General features: G+C 40.8%; 1 long non-coding RNA gene across 1 annotated transcript; it reads right to left on the reverse strand.

The window, feature by feature from the left end:
- Positions 1-2,511: 2,511 nt before the first annotated feature.
- LOC131491908 (uncharacterized) lies at positions 2,512-13,402 on the reverse strand. The gene is made up of 2 exons (XR_009251721.1): positions 6,833-13,402; positions 2,512-5,982 (listed from the first exon to the last, which is right to left on the reverse strand). It is a non-coding gene; the product is annotated as an uncharacterized LOC131491908 (long non-coding RNA).
- Between the last annotated feature and the right edge of the window lie 2,693 nt (positions 13,403-16,095).

Raw genomic sequence — 16,095 nt, forward strand, 5'->3', positions numbered from 1 at the left:
GAGGAAAAAAAAAAGTTCTATTGGATATTAAATTGCAAATGTATGTCGAAAGGAGGAAATAGGATTAACTTTTGTTGACCCCAATATAGTCCAGACAATGTGCTAGGTGCTTACAACCATTTCCTTATTCCATCTTCTCAAGATGCCTATCTGGGAGATATATTAGCTCTATTTAACATGCAATGACACTGAGGTACAGAGCAGTGTGAGGTCACATAGATGGCAGAAATTAAGATTAGAACCAAGATCTCTCTAGTACCAAAATTCATACTCTTTGCTGTCCATAATGCTTTCATTAATATGGAGGCCTGACACAAAAGTAACCCATTACTGTTTTTACTGATTAGTTCTGTGGTTTCTGAAATGGTTTTATCTAATTGTAGTTGGCATAGAATGAGATCTTTCTCTTTATATTCATTGTATTAGGAAAGCTTTGATCATACCATGTACTTTAAACAGAACTTGATATTTTGGTCTTTGATTAATTTGACACTATACAATATAGACATCTCTTTAGACTTTAGTCTTTGCAAATGTTAGGCTTAATGTGAGGACTGAGCAGAGGGCAGTTTAGGGCCTTTGGTCTAGGCAAGGAGGGACAACTAGGAAAATTCAAAGAGTGTAGCAAGATTGGTCAGTAGAAATGAGAAAACTGGCATGGAGGCAAGTACAGGTATCAGAATTCAAGGCAAAACAGATATCAGAGACCCAAAAGAACTTGTTACAAGAAAGAATAATCATGCAGAGAAATGATTCCAAGCAAAGGTCATCAGTGATGTGGTTTGAAGTGTTGAAGTTTGGAGCCGATGGGTAAGAATTCTTGAAATGTTTTTGGTGCAGGAAGGTGGTTTTATTAAAGCACAGGGACAGGACCTGTGGACAGAAAGAGCTGCACTGGGGTTGTGAGGAGTAACTGATCATACACTTGGGAGTGGGGGAAGATAAAGGCAAGGGGAAGTTTCCAAAAGGACCTTCCTATGTTAAATAAGACTCACAGGATCCTGGAGGCCTAGATATTGTCAAGCTAAAGTTATTTTTCCCTCTAGCAAAGCATTAACATTAAGACAGTTGGGAATTCCTGGAAGAATGTCATACTCTGCCTATCTCAAGTTATACGCCAATGGGCTGTGGGTTATATGGAAATTTAATTTTATCTACAGTTCTTCTGCCTTTGTTTCCCCCATTAACCAGTGGCCATGCACTTGTGTGAACTGGAACATTGATTTTCAGATATGATCCTCTGACCAGCAGTATTGCCATCACATACTAACTTCTCATAAATACAAATTCATGGGTTCCACTTTGATCTACTGAATCAGGATTTCCATGACTGGAACTCAGAAAACTGTGCTTTAACAAACTTTTCAGATTATCCTTATTCATGTTAATATTTAGGAACCTCTGAACTAGAGGTGCAGAGCATCAAGTAGCAGGAAGGAATGAACTAGTCATGGAGCCTTGACTCACTCCTTCATATACTTAATAAAAAAAATTATTAAAAGTGCCAGGCACTGTGTTAGGTACTGGTTATACAGAGATGAAGGCATAAGAATGACTTTGTTGATGAGATAGAGGAAAAGAATGCATTTAGTCAGAGTTGTGTTAAGTTTGAACAATCTAAAGTACATCTAAATGGTAGTGTCCCATAGGCAATAGGAAGCACAGTTGGCCTTTAATCAGAAAAGATATCTTGTCTAAAAAGTTACCAGTCCTTAAAAGAAGAGCTAAACTTTTGGGAGCTAATGGCCTTGTGTGGGGTGGGGTCTAGTTGGGGGCTGGCAATGTGGAGTGAGGAATGAGAGGGTCAAATGTTTGAGATTCCTTGAGACCTTGTTAACCACTCCATTCCCAACCAGATTCCCTGCCAGATGTTCTGACTACCTTCTATTTACTCTATTAGTGAAAGGGGGAGATTATTCCTTGCCCTAAGTAGTATGAGATGCCCAAACACGCAATGCCTGACATGATCAGATGAGATCAGCAATAGTTTATTAGTCACATATACTCACAGCCTGGGGAGAGGAGGACACCATATGCCAGGGCCCACAGGGTTTTCTTTTGGGAACAGAGTGAACCAGCAGGGGCTATGGGAGGCAAGGTTTATAATGACAAGACAGTGAGGTGACCTTTGATCCCTGTTGGAGGGTGTGGTTTATTTGAATAGTAACTTGAGCTGTCAAAGAGATGAAACCTGTTAGGTTGAAGAGCCGGGTAGTGTGTAGCTAGCTGGGCTGACAGGTGAGCTAGCTGGGTGGGGAGCAAGGGAACTCATGGTAGGCCTTTGGGATTCTGTGAGGCTTAAAGCTGTCAAGGCAGCACATGGAATTTCGGATTTTACAATTCACCAGCATACATGGGAAGTGCACTTCAACAACCGTCTTCTTTTAAGGGAGTTTATCTGGGCTAAAGCCTTCTTGTTCTCTTTTGGTTTTCATTGCACAGCCTGATATCTCTCTGCCACCTGTTAGAAATAAGCCCATCGACACAACCAAAGAAGGAACACAGAGGGAGCACAGTGAAGGGAGGCTTTAATCAACGTTCTTGCAAGAGCAGGTGTCTGATGAACAGGCACACTTAGGGCAGTTACAGCAGACAATTTATCTCCTAGCATGCAAGTCCCTCCCCTGGTTCCTCTTTGGCTGAGTACTACAGAGGTTACAGCCTTACCCATGATGAGGTTTTGGGGTGATGGTGGGGGGTCCAGAGCCAATGACCAAGAAATAATTCTTGAAGATGTCTTTGGTGCAAAAAGGTGATTTTATTAAAGCACAGGATCAGGACCCATGGGCAGAAAGAGTTGCGCTGGGGTTGTGAAGAATGGTTTTATACTATGGAGTTGGGGAGGTAAAGTCAAAAGGGAGGCTTCCAGAGGGACTTTGATATGCTAAAGAGGACTCTTAAGATACCTGAGGCCTTGCTATTGTTAAGCTAAGGTTGTTTTCCTTCTGGTAAGGCATTAACATTAGGACGGTAGGGAGTTCCTGGAGAAATTTTATACTCTATTTGCCTCAAGTATTTGTCAATGGGCTGCAGGTCACCAGAAAATTTAATTTTACCTGCCATTTCCTTCTTGCCTTTGTTCTCCATATCACTATGGAGGGGTGATGTTGGGGCTCCAGGAAACTGAGTCCATAGGTTTCTGGAGATTAGGCTTTTTCTTGCCTAATAAGATTGCCTTTTTCTTGTAATTTATTAAGATAAAATCATGGAGACAAATGTCCTGTATGACTGTGATCTCTATCAGTTGGCCATTTGTTTTCTTTCCTTTCCTTTGTCCTGGGGCAGACAGGAGTGCCTGAAAAATATCACACATCCCACCTGGGGGGGGGGAGGGGGTTGGGTGTGCTAGCTTGCACTTTGTCAGCCCACCCCATGCTCCCTTATCACCTGGATGTCACCCATGCCAAAGTAAGACAAAAAGTAGTCTGATTGGAACAAATGTACATTCACTAAGGTGACACAGAGATTTTCAGTCCTTCCTCCCTTTGTTCTTTGGTGCATGCTCATTGCAAAGCCCATGAAAATAAACCCGGGAAAATAAGTCCACGAAACAGAGAGGGGAAGAAGAACCAGGAAGTGAAGGGTCTAAGTGTTTGGGACTCCACTGTGGTGGGGAGAAGTTGTACATATTTCCAATAGGTTGTAAACCTACTGTTAACTAGACAGCACAGCTTTTATTTGGTATTTCTGAAAATGAATCATCTCCCTTCTCACACTGTTATGGAATCAGGCTGGAATGCTGGCAGAAAAACCAAGCAGCACTTGGAGACCCTGGTGGACTGGAGATTTACTTAACACCGGCGGGCTCAGAGGAGATCGTTTCTCCAAAGATCTGAGCCCTGAATGCGAACGGGAAGGGTAATTTATAATTATCAGCCTTCATATTTGTGTGTGCGTGTGTGTGTGTGTGGGGGGGGTTTCACGTGGGCAGCAAAGGAAGAAGAGCTCGGAGGAAGGGATCTCTAAGCTAGAGACCAGAGTTTGTTTTAGTCCAATCAGCCATCTTTGGTGTACATTATCCACTTCTCCAACATTCCCCCCTTTGATGCCTTAAAAAAAAAAAAAAACTTTTAATAGGCATCACCTTTCAGTTTTACAGGTTGGTACTCTCAGAAGGCTAAGATATGTGCAGTAGTTTGGCAAGAAACAGTGTTTTCAATAAAACATACCATGGCATTCAGTATACAGGGGCCGATGGATACAAGTAAAATTATGGAGAGGAGGGGCCCCGCCAGGGCAGGAAGCAGGATGCCCAATCTGTGAGATTCCATCCTTTCCATTGATTGATATTTTCCTATTGTTTATGTTGAATTCTTTCCTTGAATTTCTTAACCTTTGTTGTAACTATTCTTGACTGGTTTAGGAGATAGCAACATTCCTCCCCCAGAAAGATGCAAGTCCCTCCTTTTTCTGAAGTGAGGAGGTCGAGGGCTCACCTATTTTGGAGGGTCACCACCGCCAAAGAGTTTATTTGGCTTTGTAAGGTTACCAGAGAATCTGCCACCTGTTCCATGTCTTCATTTAGCTCTTGAGAATGTCTATGGTATAGTCCCACGGATGAACCTATGCCCCCTATTCCAGTTCCTATTCCTGTCTCAATTTCTGCTCGTATCAGAACAGGTAGCAGGACTGCCTGTTTAGTCTGGGACTTGGGGCTAAAGGCAGTTAGGAGCTGATCTTCAGTGTATACAGATATCTCTGGGGTTAGGAAGACAGAATAACATATCTGAGTCCAGTTGGCTTCTAAGCATTGGTAGGCTGAATTAGAACATAGATAGAACACCCTAGGGTTTGAACATAGGGTTGTATTCCTCTTTAAGGTTATATTTCTTCATTATAGAGAGGTACCATTCATACCCTCAGGGACTGTACAGATTAGATTGTTGGCATTTGTGAAACAGAGCCCAGTGGTCAGGGTCCAATTAAGACAGAAGTGTTGGATTTGAGATTTTCAGGAGCTTCCCAGGTCAAAGGGATAGGAGTGACTAAGTAAGCCCTCCAGCTGAGGGGCAAACACATCCAGCAGGTATGGGTGTGATCATCTATTTGATGGAGGACTTTAGAGTAGTGTTAGTCCAAAGCTGGAGTGGGGAATTGGTAAGCATCTGACTGAGGGCTGAAAGCCTCAAACACTGGTAGGCTGCTGGGGGAGTGGTCGCCTTTATGGTTTATATTACCCTATCCTGGGTATATTTTATAAACTTTTGAAGGGCCCTGTCTTGCATTCCTCCCCTGTCTGAGATCCCCCATTGAGGAAGCTAAGTGTAACAAGCTTCCCTCTCTAGAGGCCCTTGTTGTGACATGGATTTCTGACATTTTGGGTTATCCCCATGGTCCAAACCTTAGTCCTTGGGGCCCCGGGGGGCCTGACAGATAGTGGGTGTTTTTCCCTTGTAGCAATCTTTGTGGAGGGAGGTGAAGGTGCTGAACGACCTTGACCCCCTTATTGTCATATAACAATCCTGGGGGCAAAGTGGGTAAGTGGCAGTTGTGAAAGTGAGAGAGGTTATCATAATATACAGACAATATTTAATAATCCTCCCATCTAGAGGAGGTATATGAGATCCAGCATACATCTTTTGTCCCATGTCCAGCTTGTTGGTGCAGTCTCTATCAGCCCAACAGTAAGAAGATCAGGGCTATGACACCAGTGAAAGGCAAGGGCTGGCAGAGTTGTATCCAAATCCCTGGGTTCAGTGCATATATTGATTCCTCAAGCTTCTGCCATGCACAGGCCAGCCAACTTCCAGGGTGTGGTTGGAGCAGGGCTGGAGATCTCAGGGGCCAGTGTCTTTTTGAGGGTCAGTTTAAGTGGGTTGCCTGGATCTGGATCACTTTGCCAGGTTGAAGGTTCCTCTGAGTTGGCCTTCTTAGCTCTGGAGTGATGAACCCATGGGGTGATACCTGAAACTGAATCCTCTATTTGGTTGTATGTCTGTAAAGTCCACCTCCAAGTCTTCCAAAGGGATAGGTTTCTGGTAACTGTCAGATCAGGTTAAGGAAGATATGGTTTGCATATTTAGAAATCCAGAGTGTTTTTCAGTTGTTTAAATAATCATATGTCCATAGGGTCTTATTATTATCCCCATAGTATAACAAGCACAGAAGATTGCCTATATATGAAATACTGTGACAATTTTCTGAAGTTTATCTCAAGTTGTCTAGTTTAGGCAAACAACAAACATTTAAAGGCAATCATAACTAGAATTTAACATCCATAACGATGCATTGTTGAAACATAGTTGTTCTCTCTAAACCCCCCCCCCCCACCTTTCCAGAGATAGCCAAATTGAGACCAATGCATTTGTAGAACAAATCCAGTCTTAACAAATCTGGCCTAATTATTTACATAAGCTCAGCAAGAATAGCGATTGATCGTGAGGATCTTTTAAAGTTTGCTTTGTTGGAACCTTTTATAAGGAATCTCCAGGGGTGCCTGGGTGGCGCAGTCGGTTAAGCGTCCGACTTCAGCCACGTCACGATCTCGCGGTCTGTGAGTTCGAGCCCCGCGTCAGGCTCTGGGCTGATGGCTCGGAGCTTGGAGTCTGTTTCCGATTCTGTGTCTCCCTCTCTCTCTGCCCCTCCCCCGTTCATGCTCTGTCTCTCTCTGTCCCAAAAATAAATTTAAAAAGTTGAAAAAAAAAATTAAAAAAAAAAAAAAAGGAATCTCCAGGTTGAACTTTTAGTAGCCTCTCCAGGCCAGAAGTCAAGCCAAATACATGCCATCAGACAGGCCTGCAATACCTGTAGAATTGGGCGAATTCCTCTTCATGAGGTCCCCAAGATATCCTGAGGTTCCTGCACCTGCCAGGAAGTGACCTTCTTTACTTACCCGGTGAGGCTGCTGGGAACTCTGTAAGCAGGGACCAGGCCAACACTTCCAAGGGGCTTTATGGCTCCATGTTTTATAAAGCCAACCCTAATTCCTTAAAGCTGTCTGGTCATATCTGAGTCTATGAATGTCATCCTCAAATATGACATTCCAGTCAAAGCCTTGGTAAAATAACCAGTATTTCCAAATGGTGACCTGTTATAAGATGAACAGATTCTTATTGAACTTTTGCAAACAATTGTAATTGCCATGAAAGAAAGAATACTCATTGAGAGTTTTGAATTTCAGGGGAATTATGTAGAGAGAAAAGATAAATGCTTCAGTTTACAAATGCATACTTTATGACATTTTTATATATCATAGTTATCTTAAGAGAAAGTTTCCTTAATCTGGAAGAGGAAACATTAGGGAACCAACAATATTTTTAACAAGAATCACAAAACTATAATCTTCCTCAGTTCATTTAATCTCATGTTCCTAATTCTTATTCAATTTGAATGCAGCTTTTTAGTTATGGAAATTTTTACTCATTTTAGTATTAATCTTAAGGATGTTGAATACCTGTATTTGTCCCCAAATTCCTTTTTATAAATCTTCCTGAAGAAGAGACATGTTTTGTGAGAGAATAAGAACAATTATAAATGGCAAAATCTCAGAAATAGACATCATTAAAGATCTGATGAGAGTTCATTATGATGCAATTGACAAAGAAATTCGGTTATTTCTGTGACACATAACATCTCAAGTAATCAGAATATTAAGTGATGACCTTATATCAAAACATTAAAATTTTAGGAATTGCATATATTCAGGCAGTTACAGCATTTACCTGTGCAATACAATCTAAGGTTTACTATTGTATGACAGAGCTTTTCCAAGTAACTTGACATCCCAAATAAAAGAGCCTAATTGGTCAAGAAGACTTCGTTTACCATTTAAATCCTGAGAAGTTTGTTAAAACCCCAAAAGTCATAAGTGCATCCTAAATAGGATTACAGATCATTACAAATCTTACAATTTTATATATTCAACCAAAGTGGCAATAAAAGATCCCAAAGGTGAATGTACAGCATTATACAGTTGTTATCAAAACCTAGCTCCTTTAACATTCAGAAGTTTTAACTAAGTAATCAAAGACCTGATAGAGATGAGACCTAAAACTTTGATTTTCCTGGAGGATAAACCTTTGTTTGCATTGTCTTATCAAAAGCAGATCAACAGTTTAAGAAAACTTTGTCATTTGAGCAGAGAGAAAAGCAGGATTTCAACATTATACTAGTGTACTTTTAAACTTCCATTCATCTCAACCTTCTATAACTTTCTTTTGCTTCTAAATTTTGTCCCAAAGACATTTCTTTCCAAATAACTAGTTTCATTCAGGACAAAATTATTTTCTTCTACCCTCGAAGAAACTGTATTTCCATTCCTTATATCTTTCTTATATACCTCCTATTTTCCTACATACAGAGTTGCTTTCTTTATTTTCATCAGTCTTAAGTATATTTAGAAAAATTTAAACTCTTAGGAAACTTTAGTCTCCAAATGAGGACTTGGTAACCAATTAAGAGGTGTTTAATCAGAATTTTTTTAGATGGTAAATTCATGAATCAATTAAGTACAAAGCATGCTTTCCAATAGGTCTGAATAGCCTTAATTTCTCAGCAATAAGAAGTTAAAAACACAAACCTATGTTCAATAATCAAAGCTTTAGCATTCCATACTATTTGGAAAGTTTCAGGTTGCCAAGGACTTTGAAAGTTATCTTAACAATTACCCATGAAAACTTTGAGACAAACAAAATTAACTATCATTAACAAACTGCAACAGAAATAACATGAGCTTATTTGACCTTTGCTGATAACTTTAAAGACAGGTCCAATAAACTTAGATTAGTTTAAACATCGAATATGTTTAACTGCATCCACCTAAAAGTCAATCAACTTTTCCCCATTGTCAATTTTCATTTGGGGCACCAGTGGAGATATCTGAAATGGGTGGTCCAAGGAGGGTGCACTTTGCTCCTTGACTTGGAGGGTGGGAGGAGGAACCAATGGTGCCTGAGACACTGAGGATGGTATAGGACCACACCCAAGTTGGTGCAGAAACATGAGGGGAAGGGGAAGGCAGAAGCAGCAACTTCTTGGGAATATTCCTTAAAGTCCCTGTCCTGAGGTAGACTAACCACAGTTGGCTCCAACTATAGCTTTTAACCTGGGAAATGAGGGAGAATCCCTCACATCTATTAAGCAGAGGAACAGGGAGAGCGAATCAGTGTCCCCTTTTAGTCTGGTTCTGTCTCAGCTAGACCAACAAGGTCCCCTTCTGGAGGTTCCTCCTGATTTCCGCTGGGTTTTGGGGACTTTCCCTGGTTGGGACACTTATTCTTTTTAATGTCCTTTCCCCTTGCAGTAGGTTCATTGACCCCTTGCTAAGGATGTTCTGGGCATCCCCCTTGCTACTGGGCATATTTATGGCTTTGTCAGACCCCTGCTCTGATCTTCCTGACAGCCTCTTGATATCAGTGGATGTGGACTGGCATCTGGAGAGCGCCTGCCCCTGATGGAGGGCGCCTGTGCTTGGCCTAGGGTGCAATCTGGCCATGAGCCTTGTGGGGGAGGGTTCTCTGGCCTGGAAGGGGAGGAGAAATGGGCGGCTGCTGCAGCAGCAGCAGCGCTCTGGCTGGGGCAGCAGTGGCAGCAGTCCACCAGGGGAGGAGTTTCAAGCTCGGGAGGGGGGAGGGAGCCTAAAGAGTCATGAAGAGGGTAACATTAAGGGAGCGGTGGGTCGCTCCTTTGGCTCCCTGGGTGAGTCTCCGGATAAAGCAGCTAAAACCTTTACCTGGCTCTCCTTGTTCTGTCCCAACCCCACAATGTTCCTGTGAGGCAGAGTCACAAAGACAGAGGGACAGGGGCATCCCCTCCAGTGAGGAGACCAGCCAGATGCCCTCCTGGCTGTGTCTTGAAGGAACCTAGGCGACGCTCAGCCCATAGGTCCCAGCCCTGCCACCCACAATCAGAAACCATTCTGATATTGCCACACCGAGTGCCATCCATCATGGAATCACAGATGGGCCCACTCAGACTCCGTGCCCCCCTGGGGACCCCAAGGACACCTGCCTGTGGAGCCACAGAATCTAACTCAGCAGGCAAGCTAGACCGAGTCACACATTCACATTCACATACACACCAGAGGTTATTATATTCCCTACCATAAAATCCCTACCTGTGAGACTTCTGAAGTCTCAGGTAGTGATCAGGTCCCCCTTCCACTCTTGCAAGTAGGCCTGACTAGATTGGGCCCCAGCCTTACGGTTCGACGTGGGGTCCAGGTCCTCACCTGCCAAGTATCCTCAAGTCTGGTGGGAACGGTGGAGTGGGCCGGCCTGAAGGGGACAGAGAAGGAGACTGCTGAAATTTAGGCAGGGTGCACACTCTCCCTTGTGATCCCTCATTCTGTAACTGCCTCGCTCTTCTCCCAAACTGGTGGCAACAATGGGCCAGCGCTGTTGGGTTTCCCAGTCAGGGAACCAAATTTGTTATGGAATCAGGCTGAAACTCTGGCAGAAAAACCAAGTGGCTCTCAGAGACCTTGGTGGATTGGAGATTTATTTAACACCAGTGGGCTCAGAGGAGACCGTTTCTCCAAAGATCTGAGCTCCGAATGCGAGCGGGAAGGGTAATTTATAGTTATCAGCCTCCATATTTGTGTGTGTGTGGGGGGGGATGGTTTTCCCATGCACGCAGCAAAGGAAGAAGAGCCCAGAGGAGGGGTCTCTAAGCTAGAGACCAGAGTTTGTTTTAATCCAATCAGCCATCTTTAGTGTACTTTATCCACTTCTCCAACAACACCACCGGCCTTCTCTCTCTCTCTCTCTCTCTCTCTCTCTCTCTCTCTCACACACACACACACTTTTATATTGACAATAGGTTTGGATAGTCCTCCTTGAAGTGGGAAACAAAGGCAAAAGGAACTGTAGATAAAATTAAATTTCCATTTAACCCACAGCCCATTGGCGTATAACTTGAGACAGGCAGAGTATGACATTCTTCCAGGAACTCCAGCTGTCTTAATGTTAATGCTTTGCTAGAGGGAAAAACAACCTTAGCTTGACAATATCTAGGCCTCCGGGATCCTGTGAGTCTTATTTAACATATGAAAGCCCCTTTTGAAACTTCCCTTTGCCTTTACCTCCTCCAACTCCCAAATGTATAATCAGTTATTCCTCACAACCTCATGCAGCTCTTTCTGCCCACAGGTCCTGTCCCTGTGCTTTAATAAAATCACCTTTTTGCAGCAAAGACATCTCAAGAATTCTTTCTTGGTCCCTGGGTCTGAACACCAACACTTCAAACCATATCACTCATGGCTGTAAATTCAGCTGGCAGTCAGGTTACCACCCCAGACTGTAGAAGAAAGTGTCTTGTGTTTCTTAAATGATCCATATACTCAGACGTGGTATTCCCAGCCTGGGTCTAGGATCTAAGTAAGCTCTTGCTTATCTGAGAAAGTGGGTCTCGTATTCTTATATAGAAACACAAATACTCAAGATGGCAAAGAGAAAAAGAGCATGTTTAAGGAAGCGAAGAAGAGTGGTAAGAGAAGTTGGAAGAGAAGCTGGGGAGGTATATCAGAGAAATCAAACTAAAAGAGACTACCCAATAAGAATGGGGTGGTTGAGAAGAACACATGCTGCTGGGAGCAGTGGAAGAAATGGACTGAAAAGTGAATATTGGATTTTTCATTTCAGATGTATTCATGCTACCTTGTTAGAACAGTTTTGATAGAATATGTGTGTAAAGATATGTGTGGGGAAGAGTAAGGGGAGGGGTAGGAGAAAGAAAGATGAAACCGTAGAACAGTGAATTCAGAGAGAATGGATACTAAGGTATTTATGGGAGAAATTACATCCTTCAAATACTCCAGCAACAACATCAAAAATTTAGTGGGATTGGAATGGGGATTAACTAAATAAGAATGGAGGATTATTGATTATTCTCCATTAGAGCTATCTGATGGGTCCTCATTATTCTATTATGAGACTACTTTTTAAGCTTATGATGTGTTTGAAATGGTCAATAATAAATATCTGAGTGTTTCTTGAGGACCAGAAGGGGCCATGCAGGAGAGAAAGCCATCAAGGGGACATTTGTGAGAGGCAAGGAGACCCCAGTGGAAAAAAGATAAAGGTGTATCAGCTAATGACAAGGGGCTGAGGAAGAAACTGTAATATATTCCAACACTTCTAACCCTACAACCTTTTTAGGAGAGCAGCAGTAGAGAGGAGCCCAGCAGGAGATCTTTAAAGGGCACTTTGAAAGAAAGTATCAACTTTAATCATCTGCCAGTCTGATTCAGGGATATATCAGCTTTAATTGTCTACTAAGACTGGCAAACTTGAAGCCATACAAGTAAATAAAGAACTGTTTTATCTCTTCACCTCTCCTCTCTTCTTCATTCTGTCTGTTCCCCGCTCCCCACCCAACTTTAATCCCTAGGGAAAGCAAGTCTTCAGGTAGCAAGTGAAGGAGAATGTAACCAGAAGGCCAAGTCCCTTTCCTCACCCCAACTTGAAGCAGGATTTTGGGGTGGGGGGTAGGAAGGGTAGGGGTGGGGAAAAGATGTGATGCTAAATTAAGTTCAGAAATTTGAGTATTGCACTGAACTGGACATTCTAATTATTGTATTGAGGCTGTTTGCAATGTAATATGACAATAGGACTGTCTATCAAGAATAAGTGGAAAAGTGTAAGAGGCAGGATTGAATTAAGGGATGGTGGAAGACAACTAATGTTTTGATCACCAATTATACTTAAGGTTGTGGACTACACCATTTTTATTTCTGGTTTTATTTCCTTATCATGATCATTTCAGCTCACACTCAAACTATTCCAACAAACCCATTCTCTTCCTTACCACTAATTCCTGTTTCCCACCTCCTCATTTCTGTTTCTGGCGACTTCATTTTTCCCAGTCTCTCAGGCTCAATATCTAGGAATTCATTTTGATTCTTCAGCCATCAGGTGTATTGATTTTTCTTTCTCATTAGGTTCTCTGACTCCACCACTCACTGACTGTGGGCCTGGCATAAACTAGGAGATGTGTTCTAGGATGCCTACAACTCAGCCATTTCAATTGGTAGTCCCTGATGAAGGTGTTCATATCTATATTATGAGAATGCGACCCCATGGCCATAGTGACTGGATGGACCAGCAATCAAGTACAGCTTGATAGGTAGATATACTGGGGCAATATGATTCTCTTTCAAGAATGTGAACCAATACCAGTTTTTGTTGTTGTTGTTGTTGTTGTTGAACAACTTTGAGAAGGTTTTTATTCCTAATGGCCAAACTAGGTCTGAAAGGAAGAGAGTCAACATTTAATCCCTCTGAGCCTTAATCTTCATATTTATAACATTTAATCCCTGCTCTATTATTTATACTAGTAGTGGCAAACTAAGTAGCTTACTACTTCTAAACAAGGTCATTTTAATTTAAAAATTTTTAATGCTTTAATTTAAATTCCAGTTAGTTAACATACAGTAATACTAGTTTCAGGTGTACAATATAGTGATTCAGCACTTCCATACAACACCCAGTGTGCATCACAAGTTCAGCAAAGGAAACAATCAGCAAAACTAAAAAGCAACCTATAGAATGGGAGAAGATATATGCAAATGACATATCTGATAAAGGGTTAGTAATAAAAATCTATAAAGAACTTAGCAAACTCAACACCTTGAAATTGAATAATCCAGTTAAAAAATGAGCAGAAGACATTTTTCCAAAGAAGACATCCAGATGTCCAACACACACATGAAAAGATGTTCAACATCACTTATCATCAGGGAAATGCAAATCAAAACTACAATGAGATACCATCTCACACCTGTTAGAATGGCTAAACTCAACAACACCAGAAAGAACAGGTGTTGGTGAGGATGTGGGAATAGGGAACCCTCTTGTATTGTTGGTGGGAATGCAAATTGGTGCAGGTAGCCTGGAAAACAGTATAGAGGTTCCTCAAAAAAGTTTAAAAAATTGTTACAATCCAGCAATTGCACTACTAGGTATTTACCCAAAGAATACAAAAATAACTAATTCAAAGGGATACGTGCACCCTGATGTTTATAGCAGTGTTATCTACAATAGCCAAATTATGGAAACAGCCAAGTGTGTCCATTGATGGGTGACTGGATAAAGAAGATGTCACACACACACACACAAGCACACAAACTGGAATATTACTTAGCTATAAAAAAGAATGAAATCTTGCCATTTGCAATGACACGGATGGAGCCAGAGAGTATTAAGCTAAGTGAAATAAGTCAAGCAGAGAAAGACAAATACCAAACAGGGTCATTTTTAAAAACTATGTGTAATTCACACTATAAAATTCACAATTTTAAGCTGTACATTTCAGATGTTTTTATTGTATTCACAATATTGTGGAGCCATCCCTGTCTCACTCCAGAACATTTTTATCATTCCAGAAAGAAATTTCATACCTGTTAGCAACCACTTCTCATTCTCTTCTCCACTGGCCTTGGCCCACATCCCCTTTCATGCAAACCACTAATTTTCTGTCTCTGTGGATTTGACTATTCTGGGTATTTCATATAAATGAAACCACATACTATGTGGCCTTTTGTGTTTGGCTTCTTTCCCTTAGCATAATGCTTTCAAAGTTTATCTATGTTGTAGCATCTATTGGTACTTTATTCCTTTTTGAGGCTGAATAATATTCCATTGTATGGTTATCTGTTGATGGACATTTCTATTTTTGGGCTACTATAAACAGTGCTGTTATGAGCATTTGTGTACAAGTTTTTTGTGTGAATATGTTTCCATTTCTCTATGGTATACACCTAGGAGTAGAATTTGGGTCAAATAGTAACTATGTTTAACTTTTTGAGGAATAAACAAAATTTTCTATACTGGTTGTACCATTTCACTTCTTCACAAATATTGTATGAAGGTCTTAATTTTTCCATATTCTTGCCAACACTTGTTATTTTCCTTTTTTAAACACCCCCCCCCCGCCTTGATAGGTATAAAGTGTTTTTTTATTAATTTTCTTTTCAATCAATTTCATTTTCAAAATGGAAAAAACTATTTTTCTCACTATCTTTGCTCATTGTAATGAATTCAGGTAATGCAGTTAGCTATCAAGATAAGCTAATATCAAGATAAAAATAAAAATTGTCCACAACTCCATCAATCCAATGATAGCAACTGTTAGCTTTTGGAGGAGGGCAATAGTTTGAAGTGCTATCTCATCTAGGTCTTGGAAATACCTACACTGTGGAATATATCTCTGTATGAACTGAAGTTCTTGTTTGCCAGAGTTCTAAATAAATACTACCCAATTTTTGGAAATTATCCATTTCCACCCCTACCTCCTGTTTACACAATCTTGAGATAATTGCTTAGAAACAGTTTTATTTAGTCAAATGCTTCTCCCATCCAGATTATGTCTGAAAAGTGAGAAGAAGAATAACCATGTATTGAATTTTTGTGAGACAACAGGCATGGCATTAAGGCACTTTCATTGTATTACCTTATTTAATATTCAGAAATGCAATTTCTGCTTTGTGCGACAGATCTTATTGTCATTCCCCTTCACAGACTGAAACAGATGCTGAATGATGTTAAAAGTAACTTACTGATAAATCTAAGGCCATGATTTTCCAACCTGGATCTGAGAACCAAAAAACTAGTTTTCGTGTTGTTGTGTTGTTGTTCAGTTCAACATGCAACATCATTTGGTGGGTTACTTCTTTATTCTATTGCAGTTTTTATTAATTCAGTTAATCACGTATTTTAAGCAGTTAGTGGTGAATAACTTTAAGGACAATACAATAAGAAACTGAATAAGAGAAAATATGTCAACAATACAGTTATTAATTATTGATAGTGTAGCCTATTAAATATCTTTAAGCATTCTGATAGTTTCATTGAAGCTTAATAGATAACTAATAAACATAATTTAAGATGGACAATTTGGTAAGTTTTGATATATGAATGCTCCTGAGACACCTTCACAGCACAGTCAAGTTAGTGAGCATATCAATCATGTCCAGAGTTTCCTCTTGATTTATGGTAATTGCTCCTTTCTTCCCCACTCCTGTGCACTTCCATCCTCAACCAACCACTAACGTGCTTTCTGTTACTATAGTTTGCGTGTTCTAAAGTTTTTATAAATAGAATCATTTTGTATGTACTCTTTCTTTTTAATCCAGCTTTTTCACTCAGCTTAGTTATTTTG

Source organism: Neofelis nebulosa, chromosome 12, assembly GCF_028018385.1.
Source record: "Neofelis nebulosa isolate mNeoNeb1 chromosome 12, mNeoNeb1.pri, whole genome shotgun sequence".
NCBI lineage: Eukaryota > Metazoa > Chordata > Mammalia > Carnivora > Felidae > Neofelis > Neofelis nebulosa.